Raw genomic sequence first — 22,984 nt, forward strand, 5'->3', positions numbered from 1 at the left:
GATACTGGCCTCATAGAATGAGTTTGGAAGTGTTTCTTCTTTTTCTACAAATATAACTGAAATAATTTGAAGAGTATTGGTATTACCTCTTCTTTAAAGATCTTATAAAACTTAGCTGTGTACCCATCCAGTGGTGAACTTTTCTTGGATAGTAGGCTTCCAATGGCGTCTCCTATTTCATTGCTTGAAATTGTTCTGTTTAAATCAAGTGTATACTGTTTCAGTTTGGGCAAATTTTGTGACTCTAGAAATTTGTTGATGTCTTTAATATCTTCTATTTTATTGGAGTACAAATTTTCAAAATAATATCTAATTATTTTCTGTATTTCTGTAGTGTCCATCATATTTACTTATTCATCACAGATTTTAATAATTTGAGTTTTTTCTTTCCTTCTCTTCATTAGCTTGACTAAGTTTTTCTCAATTTTATTAATTTTTTCAAAGAGCCAACTTTTTGTTCAGTCAATTTTTTCAATTGTTTCTTTTGTATCAATTTCATTGATTTCAGCTCTGATTTTAATTATTTCATGACTTCTACTGCTTTTCATGTTGGTTTGTTCTTTTTTCCTAAGGCTTTGAGATATATTGTTAAATCATTTATTTGTTGACTTTTTTTCTTTTAATGAATGAACTCCATGCAATAAACTTTCCTCTTAGATCTGCTTTCATAGTGTCCCGGAGATTTCAATATATTGTATCTGTGTTCTCATTCACCTCTAAAATTTTTTAATATCCTCTTTGGTGGCCTCTAAAACCCATTGTTCATTCAATAGAATATTATTTAGTCTCCAAGTGTTGGAATAGCTTTTATTTCTTATTTTATCATTGATTTCTTATTTCATTCTATTATAGTCTTATACAATGCAGGGTAGTATCTCTACTTTTTTGTGTTTGTTTAGAGTTGCTTTGTGGCATAATGTATTCTCCATTTTAGAGAAGGATCCATATTCTGCTAAGAATTAAGTGTATTCATTCATTGATGTTTGAAATATTCTATATATGTCTGTTAAGTCTGTTATTGATTGTATTATTGAATTCTATAGTTTCTTTGTTTAGCTTTTGTTTGGAAGATCTATCCAGTGGTGAAAGAGGTATGCTAAAGTCACCCAGAATTATTGTGTTTTGGGATATTTGACTCTTGAACTTGACAAGAGTTTGTTTTATGAACATAGATGCATGTATATATATATATATATATATATATATATATATATATATATATATCATATCTTTATAACTGTTAAGTTCTCTTCATGTATGGTTCCCTTGAGCAATATGAAATCTCCTTCTTTATTCCTTTTGATTAATTTTGGCTTGAAGTCTACTTTATTGGATATGAGAATGGAAATCCCTGCTTGTTTCTACAGTCCTTGTGAGTGATATTTTCTTTACCCAAACTTTCATCTTCAGTATGTGGATGTCTTTTCCTATAAGATGAATCTCTTGGATGCAGCATATCATTGGGTCTTTTTTTTAAAATCCAATCTGCCAGTCTATGTCTTTTGATTGGTGAGTTAAGCCATTAACATTCAGGGTTATTATTAAGACATGATTTGTATTTCTAGCCATTATGGTTTAGTTTGGTTTTAAACTGACTTGGTTTCTCCTTTGATTAGTTTTTCCTTTATTGTAATGCCTCCTCCTGCTGATTTCATTTTTTTTTTTAATTTCCTTCTCCTGGAATATTTTGTTGAGGATGTTCTGTAGTGCCAGCTTCCTAGCTGTAAATTCTTTTAACTTTTGTTTATCATGAAAGGTTTTTATTTCATTATCAAATTTAAAGCTTAATTTTGATGGACACAACATTCTTGGCTGACATTCATTTCCTTTCAGAACTTGGTATATGTTGTTCCAGGATCTTTTAACTTTCAGGGTCTGGGTTAAAAAATCCTAATTGGTTTCTCTCTATATGTAATATGATTCCTTTGTCTTGTGGATTTTAAAATTCTCTTCTGATTCTGTATGCTAGACATTTTTAATATATTGTGCCTTGGTGTGGATCTGTTGTGATTTTGTACATTTTGCATTCTGTAAGCCTCTTATATTTGGTTTGCCAATTTATTCTTCCTGTTTGGAAAATTTTCTAATATTACTTCATTTAATAGATTGCTCATTTCTTTGCTTTGGAACTCGATGACTTCTTGTATCCAAATAACTCTTTGTTGAATGTTTTGCTCATGGTTTCTTACCATCTTCACTGTGTGACCTACATTCTTTTTGAGATTATACATTTATCTTCATTGTCTGAGGTCCTGTCTTCCAAGTGGTCTAATTTGTTGGTGATGCTTTCTATTGAGCTTTTAATTTGGTTTATTGTTTCTTTCCTTTCAAGGATTTTTGTTTGTTTTATTTTCAGAACTTCCATCTCCTTATTGAGATAATTTTTTGCTTTGTATATTTGCTTATGTAGCTCTTTATTGAAATGATCTTTTACTGCCTGTATTTGTTCTCTTATATCATTCTTTAATTCAGAGAACATTTTAATTATGTACATCCTGAACACCTTCTTTGTCATTTCTTCTCTTGTGCTAGCCATGGATTCTAGTAATGTAGTATCTTGATACGTTTGGAGCATCTTTTTCCCTTGTTTTGTCATGCTGTTCCTGTGTCTTTCCTTTTTTTTTTTTTTTTTTAATGCTTTAGGTGCTCTAGTTTTCTAGATTTCTAGTGCACCTGCAAGATTCCAGTACCTCTCCTGACCAGCTGGTGTTCCAACCTGGGAGTTGCCAAAACTAAGGATGGAAATGATGGTGTCCCAAGATGGAGGCTGCTGCTTTCAAGGATGGAATGTCAGGTCGGTTCAGGGGCAGCAGTGGTATTGGGCAATGTGTTCAAAGATGCAGCTCAGACTCAGTGTGGGCTCCAAAGGCATTGGTGTGGCTGTCTGGGGGGACTGCTTGTGTTCCTTGCTGTGTCTGCAGGGCTGTCCTAGGCCTGACTGTGCTCTGCAGGTGTCAGCAGGGCTGACCTGGGCCTGCCTCCAGGAGGTAGTGTTATAAAATAGAATATAGTAGATTTATCTGCAAGGCACAATAAACATTAGAGTCAAAATAATTGTTCAGAATTGTGAGTTTATTATCAAACATAAATTGAAATAATTAAATTCATTATTGGCTTAAAAGAGGAAAATATGATGGAAATTGCAGTATAAACCTCTTGAAGAAATGTAATCTTACTTCTTGACACTAGCTAGATAAAATTTTGTAGTAAATGAATAGAGAGCTGAGAACAAATAATGTAAGCAAAAACAAATTCATCAGTACCTATTTTAATAGTTTTTCAAGATTCAAATTGCAAAATGCAATTGTGAAACTTGTCAATTTGTGGCATTTTACTGTAACATGGAACATGGGTTTTGTTATATAAATCAGCCACTAGACAATGGTAATTAAATGCTGAAAATGCCATTTAACTTAGTTTCTACATACCCTAATTGTGGAGATATAAGAAGTTATGCTAAATTAGAAAATCATTCTATTTTTTTAATCTTTGATGCCCAATTTAATATATCATTTTTACTTCTCAGTTGGCTGAAAAATCAAGAAAAATTCAATAAAATATACATAGAATTTAACTGGAAATGAAGTACCTTAGTATCTAAGAACTGTGTCAATATTTCAATAAGCAATTGATTAACAAATATGTAATCCTATTATATATGAATCTTAATGGTTTAAAAATTGCTGGATCTCAGTTAAATTGGCAAAAAAAATGTTAAGTTGTTTTTGCTGCTAGCACAAGTCTCCTGAGAATTTCTTGTTTCTTCAACTTTTATGCTTTTGACCTCCAGCAAAACCATGCCATTCATGGTGTCACAGTCTTTCCTATTGAGGAAAATAAAAGATACACTACAGATACTGGTGTTCTTTCTTCAGTCTCATTTCAACTCATGGTTCTTTGTTCTCCTGAACCTCTGGCCTATATGATTGCAAAAGAGAGATGTAAGCCTCACATGTAGTCATATAATGTATCTCTAACACTTTTGTTCCTTCTTCAAACTGAGGTATGTTTTGAACATATAATTAGTTTTTCTCTAACATTTTTTATGTTTTTAAATTTTTTTGTGTGTAATAATTTCCATTCCAATCCCCATTTCACTTCTTCTTTGCTTTGTTATTGATGCTACCAGATGACAAATATGGAAAAATGACAAAAATTACAGCTTTTGTCGGTATAAAACTTTAGCAATATATACAATAATTAAATATTAAGATATTCAAAAGTGGGACAAATTATATTTCCAACATAACCTCCTTGAAGAAAATATAGTTTTTTTTAAAAGACTAGCTAAATAGGTTTTTAAAACTGGTAAGTCTTTACAACAGAAACTCATAATCCAAATATACTCCCTTTTAGATTACCTTATTCTACTGCATTTCACTCTTGCTTTATAGCTTTATTTTTTTAGATGCATAGATGGTGATATTTGTTTATTATTTATTTTTTAGTGATACTATCTCATACATTAATTATCTTCATCTTATAAATTATGTACTCTTATAGCAAACAAGTTGAAAGGAATTTTTAAAAATTTTTCTTAGCACTTATAAATACCACAATTCACATGTTCAAATAGTAAATACCATTCTTCCATAACATAAATGTCAAAACCCTATTGTTTGCCATGTGCTTTAATCCATTTTCTTGATTCTACTAAAATTGAATATAAAATGAGACTTATTTAGGACACCTCAAATATTAATATGCTTTTGCTAAAATTTAGTTATGCTGTCTGCTAGTTCTTCATTGAACTTATTATGGATCTTGTAAATCAGGACAATTTGAGTTTCTCATAAAATGAGGAAAGAAAACAAAACTTAAAAAGCAATTTGGACAGGTACTAAAATATTAGATATTAAAACTTCAGATTATATAATTTTATCTATTTTTGTAATAATACAAAACATCCTGGATGCTCCTTATACAAATAGTCTCTAGCCAGGCATGGTGTCACACTCTTATAATCCCAACATCTTGGGAGGCTGAGGTAAGAGGATGAGGAGTTCAAAGCCAGCCTCAGTAAAAGCGAAACACTAAGCAGTGAAACCCTGTCTCTAAATAAAATACAAAATAGGGCTGAGGATGTGGCTCAGTGGCCAAGTGCCCCTGAGTTCAATCCTTGCCCCCTCCCCCAAAATAGTCTTTATACTTGTGACTTATCATGATATAAGTAAAGCCAATATTCAGACAAGTGTTTTTTTATTCCATATTTATTTAAATTGAAGAGGATCTTACTATAAGTGAGTGAAAGAATAGGAAAAAAAGAGTTCAAAGAAGTCTGTGCCTTCACAGTATATACTATTTAACTTAGAAAGTTCATAATTCCATTCACAAGACACAGCACTCACTTATTTAGTAACTGCTGAGGACAAAGACTCTTCTTGAAACTTTAGTTAGGATCCTCTGAGCCAATTTTAGCTATATTTTTAACTTGATAATATCCTTTCTTTGGTCTGCCCAAATCACTCTTAGCTAAGAACCTCATGCCTCTCCCCTTGATGTCTGATTACCCTTGGTATTTGATCAATTCCTCATGCCCTACTTTTTATGTGTAATTCCTGGCCTGCCTTTTGCAAGAATACACTTACAACAGTTTTGTAAAAATCACTGTACTCTTGATGGCTCTTCTTAGTAATTTTCTACACACTGACCCTTTGCATTATGCTTTGGTTGAACACTCCTTGATATATTCAGAGATGACATTTACCCTCTTCTCTGTTGCAATAGCTACTATAGTAACCTTGGTGAAGATGTTCTTACCATTTTTACTAAGTGTCAGAATAATTTTGTTTAACACTGTTTCTACTAGCTGTATGAGTGAAGATTTTCTTTTTGAAAGGAAAAACCCCAAATACAGAGTCTAATCAAATAATTTTATTTCAAGTTCATGAAAATCCTATGCAGATATCCTTGATGAGGCACCTTGTGGGCAGTTTGTTCTATGGAATAATCTTGAATCTGGGTTCTTTCTCTCACATGGCTCTTCATTTTTTATCTCTTCACTTTCAGGGAGTTGGCAGAATATTTTGGAGAGGGCGAGGGACATTGTATGGTGTGACATGAAATTGATATAAAATTTTCTGCAGATTTCCACTGTACAAAAGTAGTTGCAAGGTCTCATATAGATGAACAGTGACCAAGGAACATAATTATTTTTTGTTTAATCAAGTGAGAGATAATATTTTTATAACATTTCATGGGAGGGGACACACACCAAAAGAAAAAAATGTGTTAACAGGTTATGGAAAATAAAGTATGAGAAATAAGATAGAAACTGTAATGTGTGCTCTTTGCATATAGTTTTTAAGGAGTTTCTTACAAAGTGACCTTCCAGCAGAGATGAGAAGCTCATAAAGAAACAAGTCACGTGATCTCCAGGTTATGAATAAATAGAAGAAACAACAAGCGAAAAAGGTCCTTAGGCAGAATGAGAACAGCACAAATTCCAGTGAGAATAGATTCCAGTGAGAATCAAATTGTATGGGACATGGAATAGTGAGTGGTCAGAGAAGAAGACCAATAGATGGAGTGGGTGAGTGGGTAGAAAAATGTGCTTGGATCTACACAGAATGTGAAGATGAAAAGCCCTAAAATAAAATTTTGATATATTTCAACATTTATAGTTTAAGTACCTTAGGGAGTGTTTTAGTCAGTTTTTCAACTGCTGTGACTAACAGATCTGACCAGAACAAGTTTAAAGGAGAAAAATGTTATTTAAGGGCTCTTACTTTGAAAGGTCTTAGTTCATAGAAGGCAGACTCCATTCCTTGGGGCTATGGGTAAGGCAGAAGAATGTGGCAGAAGAGTGTGGCAGAGGGAAGCAGAGAGAAAGAGACTCCACTTGCCAAATATAAATAAATATATCCCCAAGCCATGCCCCAATTCTCACCTACACCAACCACTCCCCACCACTTCAATTACCATTTAGTTAATCCCTATCAGTGGATTAATTCACTGATTGGGTTAAGACTCTCACAACCCAATCATTCTCCTCTGAATCTTCTTGCATTGTCTCACATGTGAGCATCTGGGGAACATCTCACATCCAAACCATAACAGGGAATCACAGAAAACAGCCTGAGTAGGAATAGTCAGTGACACTGAGGACCAACTATATGCATGTGATCTCATGAAGATGATCATTCAGAAGTGTCAAGAGGCATCACAGGACCAAGATGCTGAGGGGTTGACAGTAGACTCAGGACTCACCACTAGATGTGATAATATGGTGGTCATTTGTGATTTAACAAGATGAATTCAAGGGAAGTTTCTGGAAGAAAAATTGAGAAGAATGGAACTGGGAAAGTGCAGATATCAAGGAGAGACAGCTATTTGGATAACTTTTGCTAAAGAGATTGTACTGGCTATAGCTGCAGGTGAGAACAAAGAGGTTTTTAAAATGGGTATAGTATAGAATGTTTCTCTTCTTTTGGGAAGGGTACAGGAGAGAGAGAAAGAGGAGGAGAGAGAGAGACAGAAAGAGAAATTGATGACTACAGAAGGCAAGGAATAATCAAACTTGTCATGTTATCACCTACAATAGCAAGGTCATACTTTTCATTATTTCTGTAAAAGCAAGATCTTTTGACATTTTTCACAGTTTATATCTCTAACATTCAAAGCAGAGAGGCAAAGGCACAGAGCTTAAATGCTCTATCTTATCGATCAAGAATCCCCTGTGAGATAAAGGGCCACAGCAGCAACAAGACCCTTAACTATCTGCCTCTCCCTTTCAAATATAACCACATCCATATCTCTATTTTTACTTTCTTTCATTTTACTTCACTGGAATAAATTGTTTCTCCTTTTACTCAAATGCAATATTTTTTGATTTGTGGATATTTCAGAATTGGCAAACTTGAATTGTTTTCTGTTGTTTTCAAACAAAAGATCACCAATAAGGACACACTGAAGATGTTCTATGAATGGGTTTAAGCATATTTCTATGATCTATTGTGTCTCATAATTCTGTCTGTCTCACACAATCACACACATCATCTCATTTTTATCATCTAGTCTTGAAATTTTCAAATATATCAGCTACAATGTAGAGACAAAATAGTAAAGGTAGATTCATTCCACACGGTGATAATTGAAGTCAGAATCAACAATTTGCTTGGGATAACAGACTTTAGTGAATACCAGAAAGCAAAGAGCAACCAAAATTTGCCACAAGATTACTTTTCTTCATATGCTGCCACTGTCAACTGCCACCAAATAATTGAAATAAGTTGCCATGCTGTTGGATTCAATCATTCTTAAATTTTCACCATGGGTCCCACTGCCAATGTGTCCATGAATGATCCCTAGGTGGCTGGCACAGCTTAGATCATGTGATTTGTTTTCTAATTGTCAGGAAATGGAAAGAGGGTTATTTCTATCCTTCAGTTTTTATAAAAAGGATGTATGACAAAACTTCAATTTAATATAAGGGAAAAAAATCTGACAATTTATTTGTAACCTGTACTGAAGTAAAAGCAAACCTTTGAGTTACATGAATTTCTAAGAATAAATAAAACACACAGGGAAATTGGACTCTACTGACACTGTGTCTCTATCACTGTTTTCCCTTCTTTGATAAACTCATCATGAAATAAATTGCCAAATTTACTTCTTGGCAGATAGGCCAAAAAACATAATTGTCACCAACACATGTTTCTTTGGGAATGAGACAAAAACTAGAAGTAAACAATTGTATAATTTTGCTAATTTTGTTTTGGACATGCCTGTCATTTATATATTATTTTATATTCTTGGTTTGATATTCTTCAATTATCACATCTCTCTGTCAGTGGAGATCTTGTCTCAGAGTAGTATCAGATATACTCAAATATGTACATCTTCAAAATCCTTTTAAAAACACAAATCTTTTAATGAAAATTTGGTTTTTCAAGATTTGAGCATTTCCTCAGTCATTTTCTACCTATTTTGAGTTGGTCAAATTCTTATCTGCATCTGTCAAATTGTAACAATAATAATAAACATCTTTCATTAAAATTACCTTAAACATTTTAAAAAGAAAAAAGTTTATATTTTTTTTAAATGTAAAAGCTCTGTGAATAAAATACTTGGTTATTATATTTAATAAGAAATATTTGACTCCTCAAAAAGATTAGCTTTGGAAAACAATATTAGATTATGGAATAAATAAAGTAGAATTTTTCATATGAAACAAATTATGAGTTAAGAAATCTAATTAAAAATATATTTAATAAAGTAAATACTGTTTCTTCATTATCTGATTCTTCTTTTAGCCTTAATATAAGTCTCTTTTCCTATTACAGATTCCATGTTAATAAAGACTGAAAATAATTACTAGCTGATGGTCACTGATTTTTATGAACCCCTCCTAGCAGAGAGAAGTACATTTTTCTCAGTAGGACCTAAAACAATGTCATTGAATACTATAGGAGCTCCATAGTATTTGGGTGGCCACATGTCCAAATCCATAGTCTTTGATACTTTTTGGCATGTATATCAAAGAGTGGCAATATTGGTAGTTTTGAATACTGAGTAGATTCTAGACATTGTTAGCTTTAATTAAGAGTTGGAATATCTTGGAATATACTATATAGAGTACACTAGTAAATGCCTGAGTAAGGATTTAGAAAACCTAGTTTCTAGATACAATTTTGCTTTTATCATTAAATATTGCCACATAAAGTTAGAGTTTTTTTTTAATACATAAGTAGAGATGTATTCTAATAAATTCAATAAAATGCTAATATGTAATCCCAAGGTGAAATTTTCAAGCTAAATGTATTCTTCAATGTATTGGTATACTGGATGATATATATATATATATATATATATATATATATATATATATATATATATATATAATTTATATATATATAAAAAAACTTAATGGATTAAATTATATATTTGTAAGTATATAAATGCCATATAGAGGGCTGTAGCTGTAGCTCAGTGGTTAAGTGGTAGCCTTTCACGTGTGAGGCACTGGGTTCAATCCTCAGCACCACATAAAAGTAAGTAAGTAAAGATATTGTGTCCATTCCATCTACAACTAAAAAAATTTAAAATGCCATTTAGAAGTTGTTGCAAGAATAAACATAAATTCTGTGAAAACTGTAGCATACTATGGAAGGTATTACTTTAATGATTTTAACTACATTGGAATCAATTTAGCAGTAGGTTAAGGTGAGGAAGAATATTTTCATTGCAAGAACTAAACTGATTTTTGTGTTGACAAGCTCTAACTTCAGTAATATCAGCTTAAAGACTATCTCCTTTGTGATATACAGATTTAACATAGAGAAGTTGTAGGCTTCTATCCTCCACTCTCATCTAACATTAGGCTAGTGACTCAAGGTTAATTGAGAATTAACCTAGGTTTTACGAAGTCCATCCCTAAATCTGTAGTTCAAATTAATGTCATCTTTTACCACTACCACATAGAAATAGCAAGGACTAGAAAGAAGCCCAATGGAGATTCTGGAAAAGGATATACATCCTAAGAAAAGGTAATGTTTGAATCAGTATTATACATACTGACAGGGAATATTTGACCTCATATTAAAGAAAACACTTACCTTGTGCAGGTGTCTGTATTCGCATATAATGCACTTCCTTCTACCAGAAGCAAAGATGAAATCTCAGTCAGTACTTAAGGGATACAGTGTAAGCCCCTTAGGGGCTTTGTTCATCCCTGTGGGATTCAGGTTAGTTCCATAGTCTCCTTTTAGGATAGTCCTCTTGGGAGGGCTTTTTCAAGTGAGAAAAGAACATACTTCTTGTCATGTTATTTGAGAATACACTGCCTCAAAATATAGTAGCTTCACTTTTTTCCTTTTGTATTAATTTGAATGAGATTTGCATTCCTAAGAGGAGCAATAAATACATTAAGACTTGTGATTAATAACTTAGTTTAAATGGTTCATTAGAGCATCCCAACAGAATAGTACTCTGGCTGTGGTATTTTTTACTTGGTACATTGGAAATCAAGATCCAGCAGATAGCCCCAGGAATGAAGAGCTTAGAAGTGGAGAGAAGACAAAAGGCTTTGAAACAGCATTGGGCTTGAGAGGAGTGGAAATGAACATACATTATTTAGTATGTGATGGTTCAAAAGAGGGAGGGAAATAGTTTTGAATGAAATACGTTGACATGTAGAAAAAAAATTCCATAAGATTTCTTATGTAAAGGAATACATTAGCAATAGCAGTTGATATATAAATTGCTTTGGATTTCACTGAGATAAATATGATTTATAAAATTATGATACATGCTTTGGCTCTGATATGGTGTGCCCCTGATACTTGGCATTTGTTAGACAGGCATGATGCCCAACTAGTGCCAATCTGGGCTGATCAAACATGCAAAGGCATTCATGAGATATACTTATTGTTTTATTGCCTAGACTGTACCTTTCTTTTTAATAATTTTAGCACTTCAGTGTCTAGAAATGTCAATCCTCTCTATTTTTCTGGTACTGGAAGAAACACTTTGTGATAATGCCATGAAATGAGCATTTGGCAGAGGAAAATCTGCAAATCAACTTTTCACATTAGTTACTGTTACAATGTTTCAAGGCAGGGGTGCCATTTCTAGGCCAAAGCATACATAACTATTACTCAGTAGTAAAGAACAACAGAAATTAATGCTGAGTCTGGAAAACAAGAATGTATTTTGTGAATTCTGGAGAGGAAGCCTCCGTAGAGGAGAGAATCTTAAAATGAGTTTTCTCTGTGGGAGAGTCACTCAATGCAAGGTACTGTATATCCCAGACACGTACTTAGTGATAGAATATGGTGTGAAAATCAGTAGTTATGTTAGGACCCTAAATGCTGCTTCTACAGCCCAAACTGGTATATTCTCTCTTCATCCCTGATTTGAAGCAGTAGGTCTTCCCTAAGCATCTTTTTTTTTCTTTTCATTTTTCTCTTTTAAAATTTCATTTTGTTCCCAATAAATTCTGTGGGGATGATAACTGACAGAAAGCAAAGAGACACAGTGAGAAAAAGAAGCCCTGTGCTAGTTTAATTGTATGCCTCAAAGTCATATTCCAGTATTATCATCAGTTCAGCCACAGTCCATCCTGCATTTCAGATGAAATCTAAGCAGATAAACAATTTAAAATAAGTTTATATTCTGCTTGTGGAGAGCAGACAGATCATTGCATCCATCAAATCCCTGTTTACATCAATAGAGATGGGCACGATCTTAAACTATCAAAAACTACACTTGCCTTGCTGCTATTAGTATTCTCAGCTGCTTCAAGGTCCAGGGCCAGCAGCAGGAGATCACTTAGGCGTCCATCATCCATAGTGGCTCTTAAGGAATACAATCCCTAACTTGCTTTAGCACAAAGAAGTGTCTTTCATTCTGAAGGACAGAAACTGGTAAAGAGAACACAATAAAGTTATTGACAGTGTAGGTGATAAACTCTTGATAATTTGGTAGAGGGCTCAGGGTGTTATCATTGTTGAATTAAAATTCTTTAAAAGTTATGGTTGTTTTGACTGCTTTGATTTCTTGGGTTCAGGCAGATTGTAACTGAACAGGATGTCAAATAATAGTGAGAGAGCAGAAGTAAAATTTCAAAATGTGTGGGTGCTTATGAATCAAAAGGCTGAATTTTTAAGGAGCAAATGTTATTGCTCTACCAACTATTTGTAAAATGTACAGAATTTCTTTAATCTACAGTACAGCAATTACTGCTACCTACATGGTATTATTATATGTGGGTGCACTTTAATTGCTATCATATCTTTGTAGATATGCAAGTACAAATTAAAATAAAAATTGAACCCTAGGTTAAGCAAATTGAGAAACCTGCAAATTGCACTTTTAAAAATCAAACTTCATTCTTATTATCGCCTACTGTGGGAAAGATGTTATCATTCATTCATGTCATCATAGAAATTGATTGCTTACCTTTGCATAAGAGCAAACTCATGATTATAACAAAAGTATTTAATGTAATAAAAATTTCAAGATAAAAAGTATGTTTAATTAACCACTTTTAGTTTTCTAAAGTGGTAATACAAATTAATTTAATATCTAATGTGAGCTGGACATGGTGGTGCACACCTGTCATCCCAGCACCTCAGAACACTGATGCAGGAGGAGGATCACAATAATTGTTATGAGCAAACTATGGACAGATTTAATATAAAGTACTTGGTTGTTGTTTCGTAAATACATTTAATTTAAAAGATTGCATTATTTATTAATAATGTTGTTGGGAAATTGGGTTAGAATTAATTATATCTAATTACATCTTAAAGACAGATTATATACATTTTCATCATGTTAGGGGCAGACTGTAGCCTTCAATGGAACATAAAATATAAAATAAAATCAACTGGTAAGATAATTTCTGCAACACCATATGAAATCTTTGCTTAATTCTTCAAACATTTCAAATATATTTCTGGGATATTTTTCCCTTTAATTTTCTGAGAGGAAATTCAAGCAATCTATTATTTTAATGGAGTATTGACGTTTTAAAAAAGAAAAATTGTTTTGTACGGTTTTTAGCATCCTGAATAAAAATTTCAATGTATTTTCTATGACAGAAACAGTTTGTATACTACTACATTCGCAAGATCTTCAAATATACTGGATAAACATTTTATCAACATAAGATAAATTAACAGACTATTTTTTACTCATATGACAACCTATATAATGTAGATAGGTGTTGTGAATCAACAGGATGTCCCTGGCAGACACAAAGCAAAGTAATACAAAATACCATTCATGCTTATTGGTTGATAATATTGATAGGTTAAATAAATTGTCTCTGGTAGAAAATAGAAAACAATGAATTTAATTTCTTGTTTTCCCATATGCTTTTTGAAGATTTGGGGATTTACAAATTATCTCAAAATATTTAATTCTAAGAAAGCATTAAGGCCTTCAAGGCATTTGGTCATGTCATTGAAGCTACACTGAGAATAAAAATCAGTGTTCCTAGAAATCCCCAAGATTGTTGTGCTGCTCTTAAGAAAATCATTTAGTATTTAATAACAAGTTTTAAAGGACAATAAACACATGTGAAAAAATAAGTTTACTGGAGCTCATTATTTGTGTTGGGTTTATTAATGTGAAGTAAAATTACCATGCTGAGCTTACTCTTGTCTTCTCAGAGAAGACAATACTCCTATACTTCTATATATCTTGGAATGTAAAATAGAACATACTTTTCAAATATGGTTTTAGGAAAATCTACAGAAACCATTTCTTAATCATTGAAGTATCTGCCTATGCGCATAGTTACCATGTGGAACAGATTTAAAGTAAATCATGTACCTGGGACTTATATGTGAAAATGACAATAGAAGATATGTAAAAGGATATTAAGGGAATAGAGTATGTGTCAGAACAAAGAATCTATGCATGATTTGGAAAGAAACGGGAATTTCAGGATGATGGAACAAAGTAAACATGATGGGGTGTTGTATGTGTTAGAACAAAGTGAATAGGTAACTTTGAGTACAAGTGAGACAAAAATTTTAGGGGAAATTCAGAGTAAATTTGTTTTTTAAAAACAGGAAGACAGTGGAAAATATTACTTATCAAAACAAATTCTAAGTCAATTTTGAAGCCACATATACCTAATTGCATAGAATCTCTTTCCCTGGGAATGGACTGACCTAACAATAATAGCAAATAGAATATTCTTTCTTCCTATATGTTTTAATCTAATGATAAAATAGTATGCTTGTCCTACTATCTAGATTCTAAAGTGATAGCTACTATATAAATTTTTAAACAAGTAATAAATATTAATCAATGTGATACAGTTTATATGACTATCAACATGTTGCAAACACTTTACAAAGATCCTTTAATTAATATTGGTGCCAGGGTTGATTGTACTAAACATTTATTGAAGGGCATCAAGGTGAAACATTTCATAGACATTGATTTGATCTAATAAAGCAGCTAGGGCAATAAACATGCGAAAACAAGTGACTTACCCTAGAGGAACTTAATCTGGCCTTCATTCTGTTTTATATTGTCATGGATTGTAGTCTTCTCCAAGGACATCAAGTTTCATGGGGAAGAAACTGATGAGACTAACTAAAAGTGAATATTAAAAATAGATTGAAAAGAGGACATGAATAGGCTTGAAAATTCAGGAAGAGGTTTGAAAAAGTAAAAGGAATTGCCTTGAATCAAACCTGAAAAAAAAAAAAAAGTTAAAAAATGGCCAAAACCTTTTGAGAAGGCTTTAATGATTCCGAAAAAAAAATGGGTATTTTATTCTTCTTTTCCTCTCCAAGTTCTTCTGATTTTCAAATTTCCAGAGAAGTATGTTTTTATAAACTTCAACCCTAGTTCCCCTTCATATCTACATATAATTCATTAAAAGTAGTTTCCCCCCACTCCTATGGAAATTCAACTGAAATACCACCTTTTTTATGTCATTGAGACTGTGGCTGGGAGAAGAATATCTGAATTCATTCACTACAAAATAGAAACTTCAAGAACTGAAAATTCAAGTGGAGAAAGTCCTTAGAAACTGTTGTTCTATTTTGAAATGGTATGTAAGTTTTAGATTGGCAATACTATTTTCAATACCTTTAGTCATGATTTATATATCATTTTGGACATTTGCCCAGCTCTTTTTATCTTGAATTATGAAACTGTGGGTTGGATTTAGTATAAGTATTCCTATACTAACGATTGAACTGTGTGTCAGATTTTCTGATGGAAGTCAGTTGTTTTAAACTCATTAAAAAACTATATTTTTCATGAGGAAGTTATTCCATGCATATCACTTCCTTTCTAAGAATCATACATAAGAATTTAATGTCACTAAAATTAAGTTGATATTTAAAGCTTAGATAAAATTTCAACACTGGGCTCTGAAAAAAATCATTCCAATTCTGTTATGCTTGATATGAAGCCTTATTAAAAATATTTCCCTTTCTCTTACTTATTTTTGCTTATGTACACCCTAGAAAATAGAAGTGTCCTTCAAGCTTATGAAATATGAAACATATGACTCAGAAATTTTGGAAAAGAAAATTTCATGACAGCATATGTGGAAAGTGTATTTTCAAGTTGGGGGTAACCATTTATAAATCATATTTATAAAATGTGCACATATGACCTGGAGATGGATTATCTATTTTCAGTTTCAAGATCAAATATTCTCATGGAATAGAATGAAGATGAAGAAGACCTACCTATTCATATGATTTTTTATTTAAGACTACATGCTATATCTTTTTTTATACTCCTTCTCCTCTTCCTCTTCCTCCTCCTCCTCCTCCTCCTCTCCTCTTCCTCCTCCTTCTCCTCCTCCACCTCCTTCTTCTTCTTTTTTTTTTTTTTTTGATAATGGGGATTGAATCCAGGGAAGCTTAACCACTGAGCTATATCCTCAATCCTTGCTATTTTTTTTTTATTTTCAGAGAGGCTCTTGCTAAATTGCTGAATCTGGCCATAAATTTGCAATCCTCCTGCTTTAGCCTCCTGGATCTCTGGGATTACAGGTTTGTGCCACAGTTCCCAGGTGTATTTTCATTTTTTTTGTATTGTTTAGTTGGATAAATTTTGTTTCAATATAAATCAGCATTTAGTGACTTCATATTGAATAGCAATCATTATGCAATATAAGACAAAAGAAATATTAAAATTTCTTAATATTTGCATTGAGAAATAATGAGACAAACTTCTTATTCTCAAGGCAAACATTAACATAGGATTAACAATAAAAAATGTTTAAATTTAAGTGTCAAAGAAGATATTTGGGGATATAAACCTTAAGCTTTCGAAGGAAAAAAATGTATTTAAATGAGATGATCACAGAAAGACATTTGGAAACTCTTTCCTTGAGTTTGCCTAGATTTCACAGAAAAGGTAGAATTGATAGAAAGAAATGTAGTGTAACTGATATAATTTAAACCTGAGAACTTTTATTTTAATTTTAAAGCAAAGTAAAGGAATAGCCCTAAGTATCTTTTGGGAATAGATCACAGAAGCAAATCATCTAAGGAGGGGAAAGAAGAAAACTGCTACTGGAGAGAAAGGCAGTAAAAATGAGTAAAAATGTTGTTGAGGGATGGCTCTGCAGAGAATAGATTTGTGTAGACCTCTGTTAACAAGGAGCAAGCTGGATTATATGAATCTCTAAACTAAATGTATCCATCATGAAGCACTTAAGCCAAAACGTTAAATATACAACCTAAATCAAAATGTCTACAGATGGTTTGAAGGATTAGTTTTAGAAGCTCAATTTAGGATGTGCAATCATTAAGACTCATTTTCAAGTCATCCATGAAATTCTGAATCAACTCTACAAAGTGCCTCTCTATTGTGACCTTGTGCTTCATCTTAGTCTACTTTAGAGGCTATAACAAAATATCTTAGATTAGATAATTTATAAATAATAGAAACTTATTTTTACAATTCTGAAGGCTGAGAAGCATGAGATCAAGAAGCTGACATCCATTGTCTGATGAGGGTCCTTTATCATACCCTAACATGGCAGAAGAGTAGAAGAGCAAGAAAGGCCCATTTTGTTCCTTTCAGTTATTTGCAAAGTCATAAATTCTATTCACCATATCTTTACTCTCACAGCATAAGGACCTCGTAAAGGCCTCACCTGTTAAAACTATCACAATGGCAAAAAGTTTAGACATATGACTTTTGAAAGAAACATAAACATTCTAAATATAGCTTTCCATTAGTTTTTGCTTTCGTCTTGTTTTTTTAAATTTTTCTCCTTTTAAATAGATTTTATAAAGCAAGTTTTGATTTTTAGCAATATTGAGTAGAATGTAGAGAATTCCCAGATATCCCTTGCTACATCACAGCTATCTCCAACTATTAATACAATTCTTTTGGCAATACATTTTAACAAAGAATGAACCTGCGTTGACACATGATCACCACCAAAAGTCTATTGTTTACAGTAGGGTTTATTCTTGATGCTAACCATCCTATAGATTTTGACAAATGCATAAAGATATGTATCCATAATTTAGTATAATACAAAATAGTTTTACTAAAATGAAGATCTTTTGTGTTTTGTCTATTTTTTTCTTTCTGTGCCTGGCTTATTTCACAATATACTCCAGATCATCCATAATGTTTCAAGTCCATGATCACAGACTGAACCTCTGAAATTATAAGCCCAAATCAACATTCCCTTCTCTAAATTCTTCTTTTCAGATATTTTCATCACAGTGAAGTAAAGCTGATGAATACTATATATTTTGCTTTGGTTTGAAGGAATGCTCTGTGTGTGTCTACTAGAGTCTTTGGATCCAAAGCATATTTTATTTCCAGTATTTCCTCATTGATTTTCTGTATAATATCTCCATAGTTGAAAATGGGGTATTGAGGTCCTTATTATATTGCTTTCTATTTCTTACTTTGTATATATCAAAATTTGTTATATATATATATATATATATATATATATATATATATATATATGTACTTTATAAACATTGGCATTACAAGACTGTTATCAGTATAGCAATGGAGGTATTTGAAATCCAGGTACCAGTGCTCTGAGTCTCAATTGATATCCTGAAGTCTTGGGCTTCAGCTTTTGTTGGATATATATATATATATATATATATATATATATATATAATAGGATCTTGAAGAAATGATCCATTTTTGTTTTTATAATGATTTTCTGTCTTTTTAAATATTTTTTTATTTAAAGTCCTTGGTGTAAGGATAGCCAGCTTTATTCTCTTTTGGTTTTCATTTGCATAAGCTATTTTCTCCAATCATTTCACTTTCAATTTATCTGTATACTTAAAGGAAAAATAAATCTCTTGTAGGCAGCCTTGTTTTAGTCAGCTTTTTTGATGCTATGACTAAAGGACCCAACTAAAACAAATATACAGAGGAAAGATTATTTTGGGGGCTCACAGTTTCAGAGTTCTCAATCCAGACACAGCAGACTCCATTCCCTGGGGCTCAAGGTGAGGCAGGACATCATGGAATAAAAATGTTGCAGAGAGAAGCATCTCACGTGGTAATCAGAAAGCAGAGAGAGAGGTCTCCACTTTCCAAATACAAATATATACCCCAAAGCTACGTCCCAATTCCTACCTGCTCCAGCTACATCCTACCACTTCAATTAGCACTCAATTAATTAATCCCTATCAGGGATTAATTCACTGATTAAGTTAAGACTTAAAACCCAATCAATCACTTTTGCTCTGAACCTTTTTGCATTGTCTCAAATGTGAGCTTTTAGGGGACTCCTCACTTCCAAACCAAAACAAGCATATAGTTAGGTCTTCCTTTTTAAACATTCAGTTATTGTGTGTCTTTGGATTGGTGAATTTATTTATTTTGTATTCAAAGTAATTATTGGTAGGTAAGGACCACCTCTTTGACATTTTGTTGATTGTTCACTGGTTGATTCATAAATTCCTGTTTATTTTGTTCCTCTCCTTTCGTCTTTCTTAGTGATTAGGTGATTTTTTTTCCTCATGGTATGCTTTGATTCTTTGCCTTTTCCTTTTGTATATATAGTACAGATTTTTGCTTTTGAGGCTACCATGATTTTTTTCAAGATGTCTAATGGTTAGACCAGGCAATGTTAAGATGATAGAAACTTAAATTTGTTTAAAAAATAATATTTTTCTTCACTCCCTGCTATATTTTATACTTTTTGATTTCACAACTTATTTTATAGGATATATCTCTTAAGATGTTTTAGCTATAATCACATTTAATAGTTTTGTCTTCTATATTTATATTATACATATTAGTGATTTATACACCACCATTATAGTATTATTCTGATTTGAAACATGTACTTACTTTTACCAGTGAAGTAAAACACGTACTTACTTTTACCAGTATATTCTTGTATGCTTTCATGTTACTAACTACAGTCCTTTCATTTCAACCTGAAGAATCCCACTTAGCATTTGAAGACAGGAATACTGGTGAAATCCTTTAGCTTTCGATTTTTGGAAGTCTATACTCTATTTCTAAAGGACAACTTTTCTTGGTAAAATATTCTGATTGAAAGTTGTTTTCTTTCTGTACTTAGAATGAAACCTTTAAGATTTCTGCAGAGAAATATCTTGCTACAGTTTTGTGAAACTCCTTTATATCTGATTTGTATCTTTTCTCCTGATACTTTCAAGCTTCTTTTTGTCTTTGATAATTGACATCAGAGTATGTGTTATGGTTTAGATATTAGATATCTCCCAAAAGCTCATGTGTAAGACAATACAACAATATTTAGAGTGAAATGATTATATGATTATATGATTAACTGAGTGGGCACTGAGGGCAAGTAAGGTGTGGCTGGAGGATGTGGGCATTGGGGGCATGCCATTGGGAGATATATATATATATATATTTAAATTATAGATTGACATGTTAATTTTTTAAATTTTTTTTAGTTGTTTTAGTTGTTGATGGACACAATACCATTATTTTATTTATTCAAAAAATATGAAATGCTTCCTGAATTTGCCTACATCCTTGCATAGGGGCCATGCTCATCTTCTCTGTATCATCCCAAATTTAGTATATGTGCTGCTGAAGCGAGCACTGGGTGATATATTTTGTATCTGGCAAGTGAAGTCTCTCTGTTTCATGCTGGCCATATCTGAAGCTGCCTTTCTTCACCATATTCTTCTACCATGATGTTCTGCCTCACCTCAGGTACCAAGGAATGGAGTTATGGTCTAAGGGCTAAGAGCTGTGAGTCTGTGAGCCCTCAAGTAAACTTTTTCTCTTCTAAAATTGTTCTTGTCATGTCTTTTGGTCACAGCAGTGAAAAATCTGTCTAAAACACTATGTCTTGGTATAATCTTGTTTGGATTGAATTTGATTGTTACCTTTGATCTTTATTTACCTGGATTATTCTTTCTCCATATACAAAAATGTTTTTGCTATTATTTCTTTGACTAGGCTTTTTGGCTCTTTGACCCTTGAACTCATATAGTTTGAAAATATGCTGTTTTTGATATTGTCCCAATTTTTGCACTTTTTTCTTTCTTATTCTCATTTTTAAATTCTCATTCAACTGCATAGTTTCAGATAACTTGTCTTTGAGTTCATAAATTTCTTATTCTATTTGATCATTTCTGTTATTTATATACTGTATTGAATTTTTATTTCCTTCATTTTATTTTTCAGGTTCACAATTTATTTTTATAAATTCAATCTCTTTGTTAATTTTCTAGTTTTTTTTTCCATTTCAAATCATTTTTATTGAACAGAAGCACACTGAGATTTCTTAATACAATTATTTCAAATTATTTAGTAGTTCGTTTGTCTCCATTTTGGGGGGTTCTGTACTAGAAGACTATTATGTTCTTTTGCTGGTACTCTTTCTCCTTTTTTTATGTTTCTTTTACATTTATGTCTGCACATTTAGTGAAATCACCTTTTTGAGACTATAAGGATACAAATTATAGTAGTTCTAGGGCAGGTCAGGTTCTAGATCTCTATGGTAGTTGAACTAATGTCAGTATCATGGCTGTTCATACCAAGGATTTAGCTCCAAGGCTATGAATGTGAAATAGCTTTCGATAGCCAGTGTCTGAGAAGTGGTGAGGACCTGGGTCTGAGGTGGGAGAATTTGATAGGCTCTGGGGTTGGGAAATAATTAAAATTGGAGGAATGGTAACCTTTTATCCCCCAGAATTGTTCTAGAGTGTCAGCTCTTGAATGGGGAATTGGCATAGGACCACTTTTCCCTATTCAAATTCACAAGCAAGAATTTCCAATGTTTACCTCAATAGAAAAAGATGCTAATGTCATTGTGGAGTTGTGGTGCAGATAGCAAATACATTTTTTCATTGTTTCTAGCCATTTTATTTCATTTAAGATGTCAGTCACCCAAAATCCCCTCTGTGTGGATATTCTCTTCTTTCTTCCACTTTGTTGATGAAGATTCTTCAATGGGCTCTTGAGGCCTCTCTGAACTATTCTGATATGTGAATAGTGTCCTGTATATATATTATATGGGGACATTAAGAATATTCTCTTCTCCACCATCATGGTGCTATCACTTCAGCCTTAATTTGAAAAAATATTAAAAAATAACGGTGGAGAAAATGCTTTAAAAGAACACAGATAAGCAGAATTTTTTTTTTGTTTGATTTTGTCGTTCTATCAATAAAAGTTCTAGAAGGAAAGTGTTTTTAGATAAGAAAATATTTAAAAGATTATTCTGTATATTTTAACACAATAAGCTATTCTTAGAATATATTGAGTCAATGGCAATATTTATTGTGTCAATTAATGAGATATTTCAAGTAAATGAGAGTATATTCTTAGTCCATATTAGATATCATATAATTATCTAGAAACATAAAGGACAAAGTTACCCTTCTTATTTATGATCTGTGTTTCTTTAAAAATTTTTCCTGAAAACAAAAGTGGTAAAACTTTTACATATTATATAAATGTTCACACATACCCATAAAAATATATGATTTAATTATATTCATTATTTATTCAAATCATAAACTACTCTCTTCAAATAAAAAACTATATTATTCTAAGAATGATTAAAAACCACAATTTTGTTTCTAGATTTTAGAATTTACTTGCCTATAAAAGTAAAATGAATTAGTGTTCTTTCTACTCCACACATGGAAAATGTGTTTCCATCTGATATTTTTAAGGGCACATATCATTTTTAAATGGTTGAAATAGTTACTGAGGTAAACTGAAGATTCACAGTTAATGGAAAGCTGTATTATAGAACTACTCCTTGTACATTTTGGTCAATTTTCCTCAACTAAAACATTTTACAAAATTATTATATAGTTAGCATTGTGGATATTGTTTTGATCTATTACAACCATCTTATTTTTGTTTTATTTTTACCATTCCACATGGGTATGGTGTATCCTAAGTTTTATGTAATTTTGTCAGTATATGTAGGTTGCATATCCACCACCACAGTCAAAGTAGTGCAGAGTAGTTCTAATGCCTATATCTCTTTTATAACCACACTTACCTCTAAATAGTTCCCTACTGTTGGTTTATGAATCTGGCT

General features: G+C 32.2%; 1 non-coding gene across 1 annotated transcript; it reads right to left on the bottom strand.

The window, feature by feature from the left end:
- Positions 1-20,415: 20,415 nt before the first annotated feature.
- LOC113176985 (U6 spliceosomal RNA) lies at positions 20,416-20,521 on the bottom strand. Its single transcript, XR_003300103.1, has one exon. It is a non-coding gene; the product is annotated as a U6 spliceosomal RNA (small nuclear RNA).
- Between the last annotated feature and the right edge of the window lie 2,463 nt (positions 20,522-22,984).

Source organism: Urocitellus parryii, chromosome 2, assembly GCF_045843805.1.
Source record: "Urocitellus parryii isolate mUroPar1 chromosome 2, mUroPar1.hap1, whole genome shotgun sequence".
NCBI classification, from domain to species: Eukaryota; Metazoa; Chordata; class Mammalia; order Rodentia; family Sciuridae; genus Urocitellus; species Urocitellus parryii.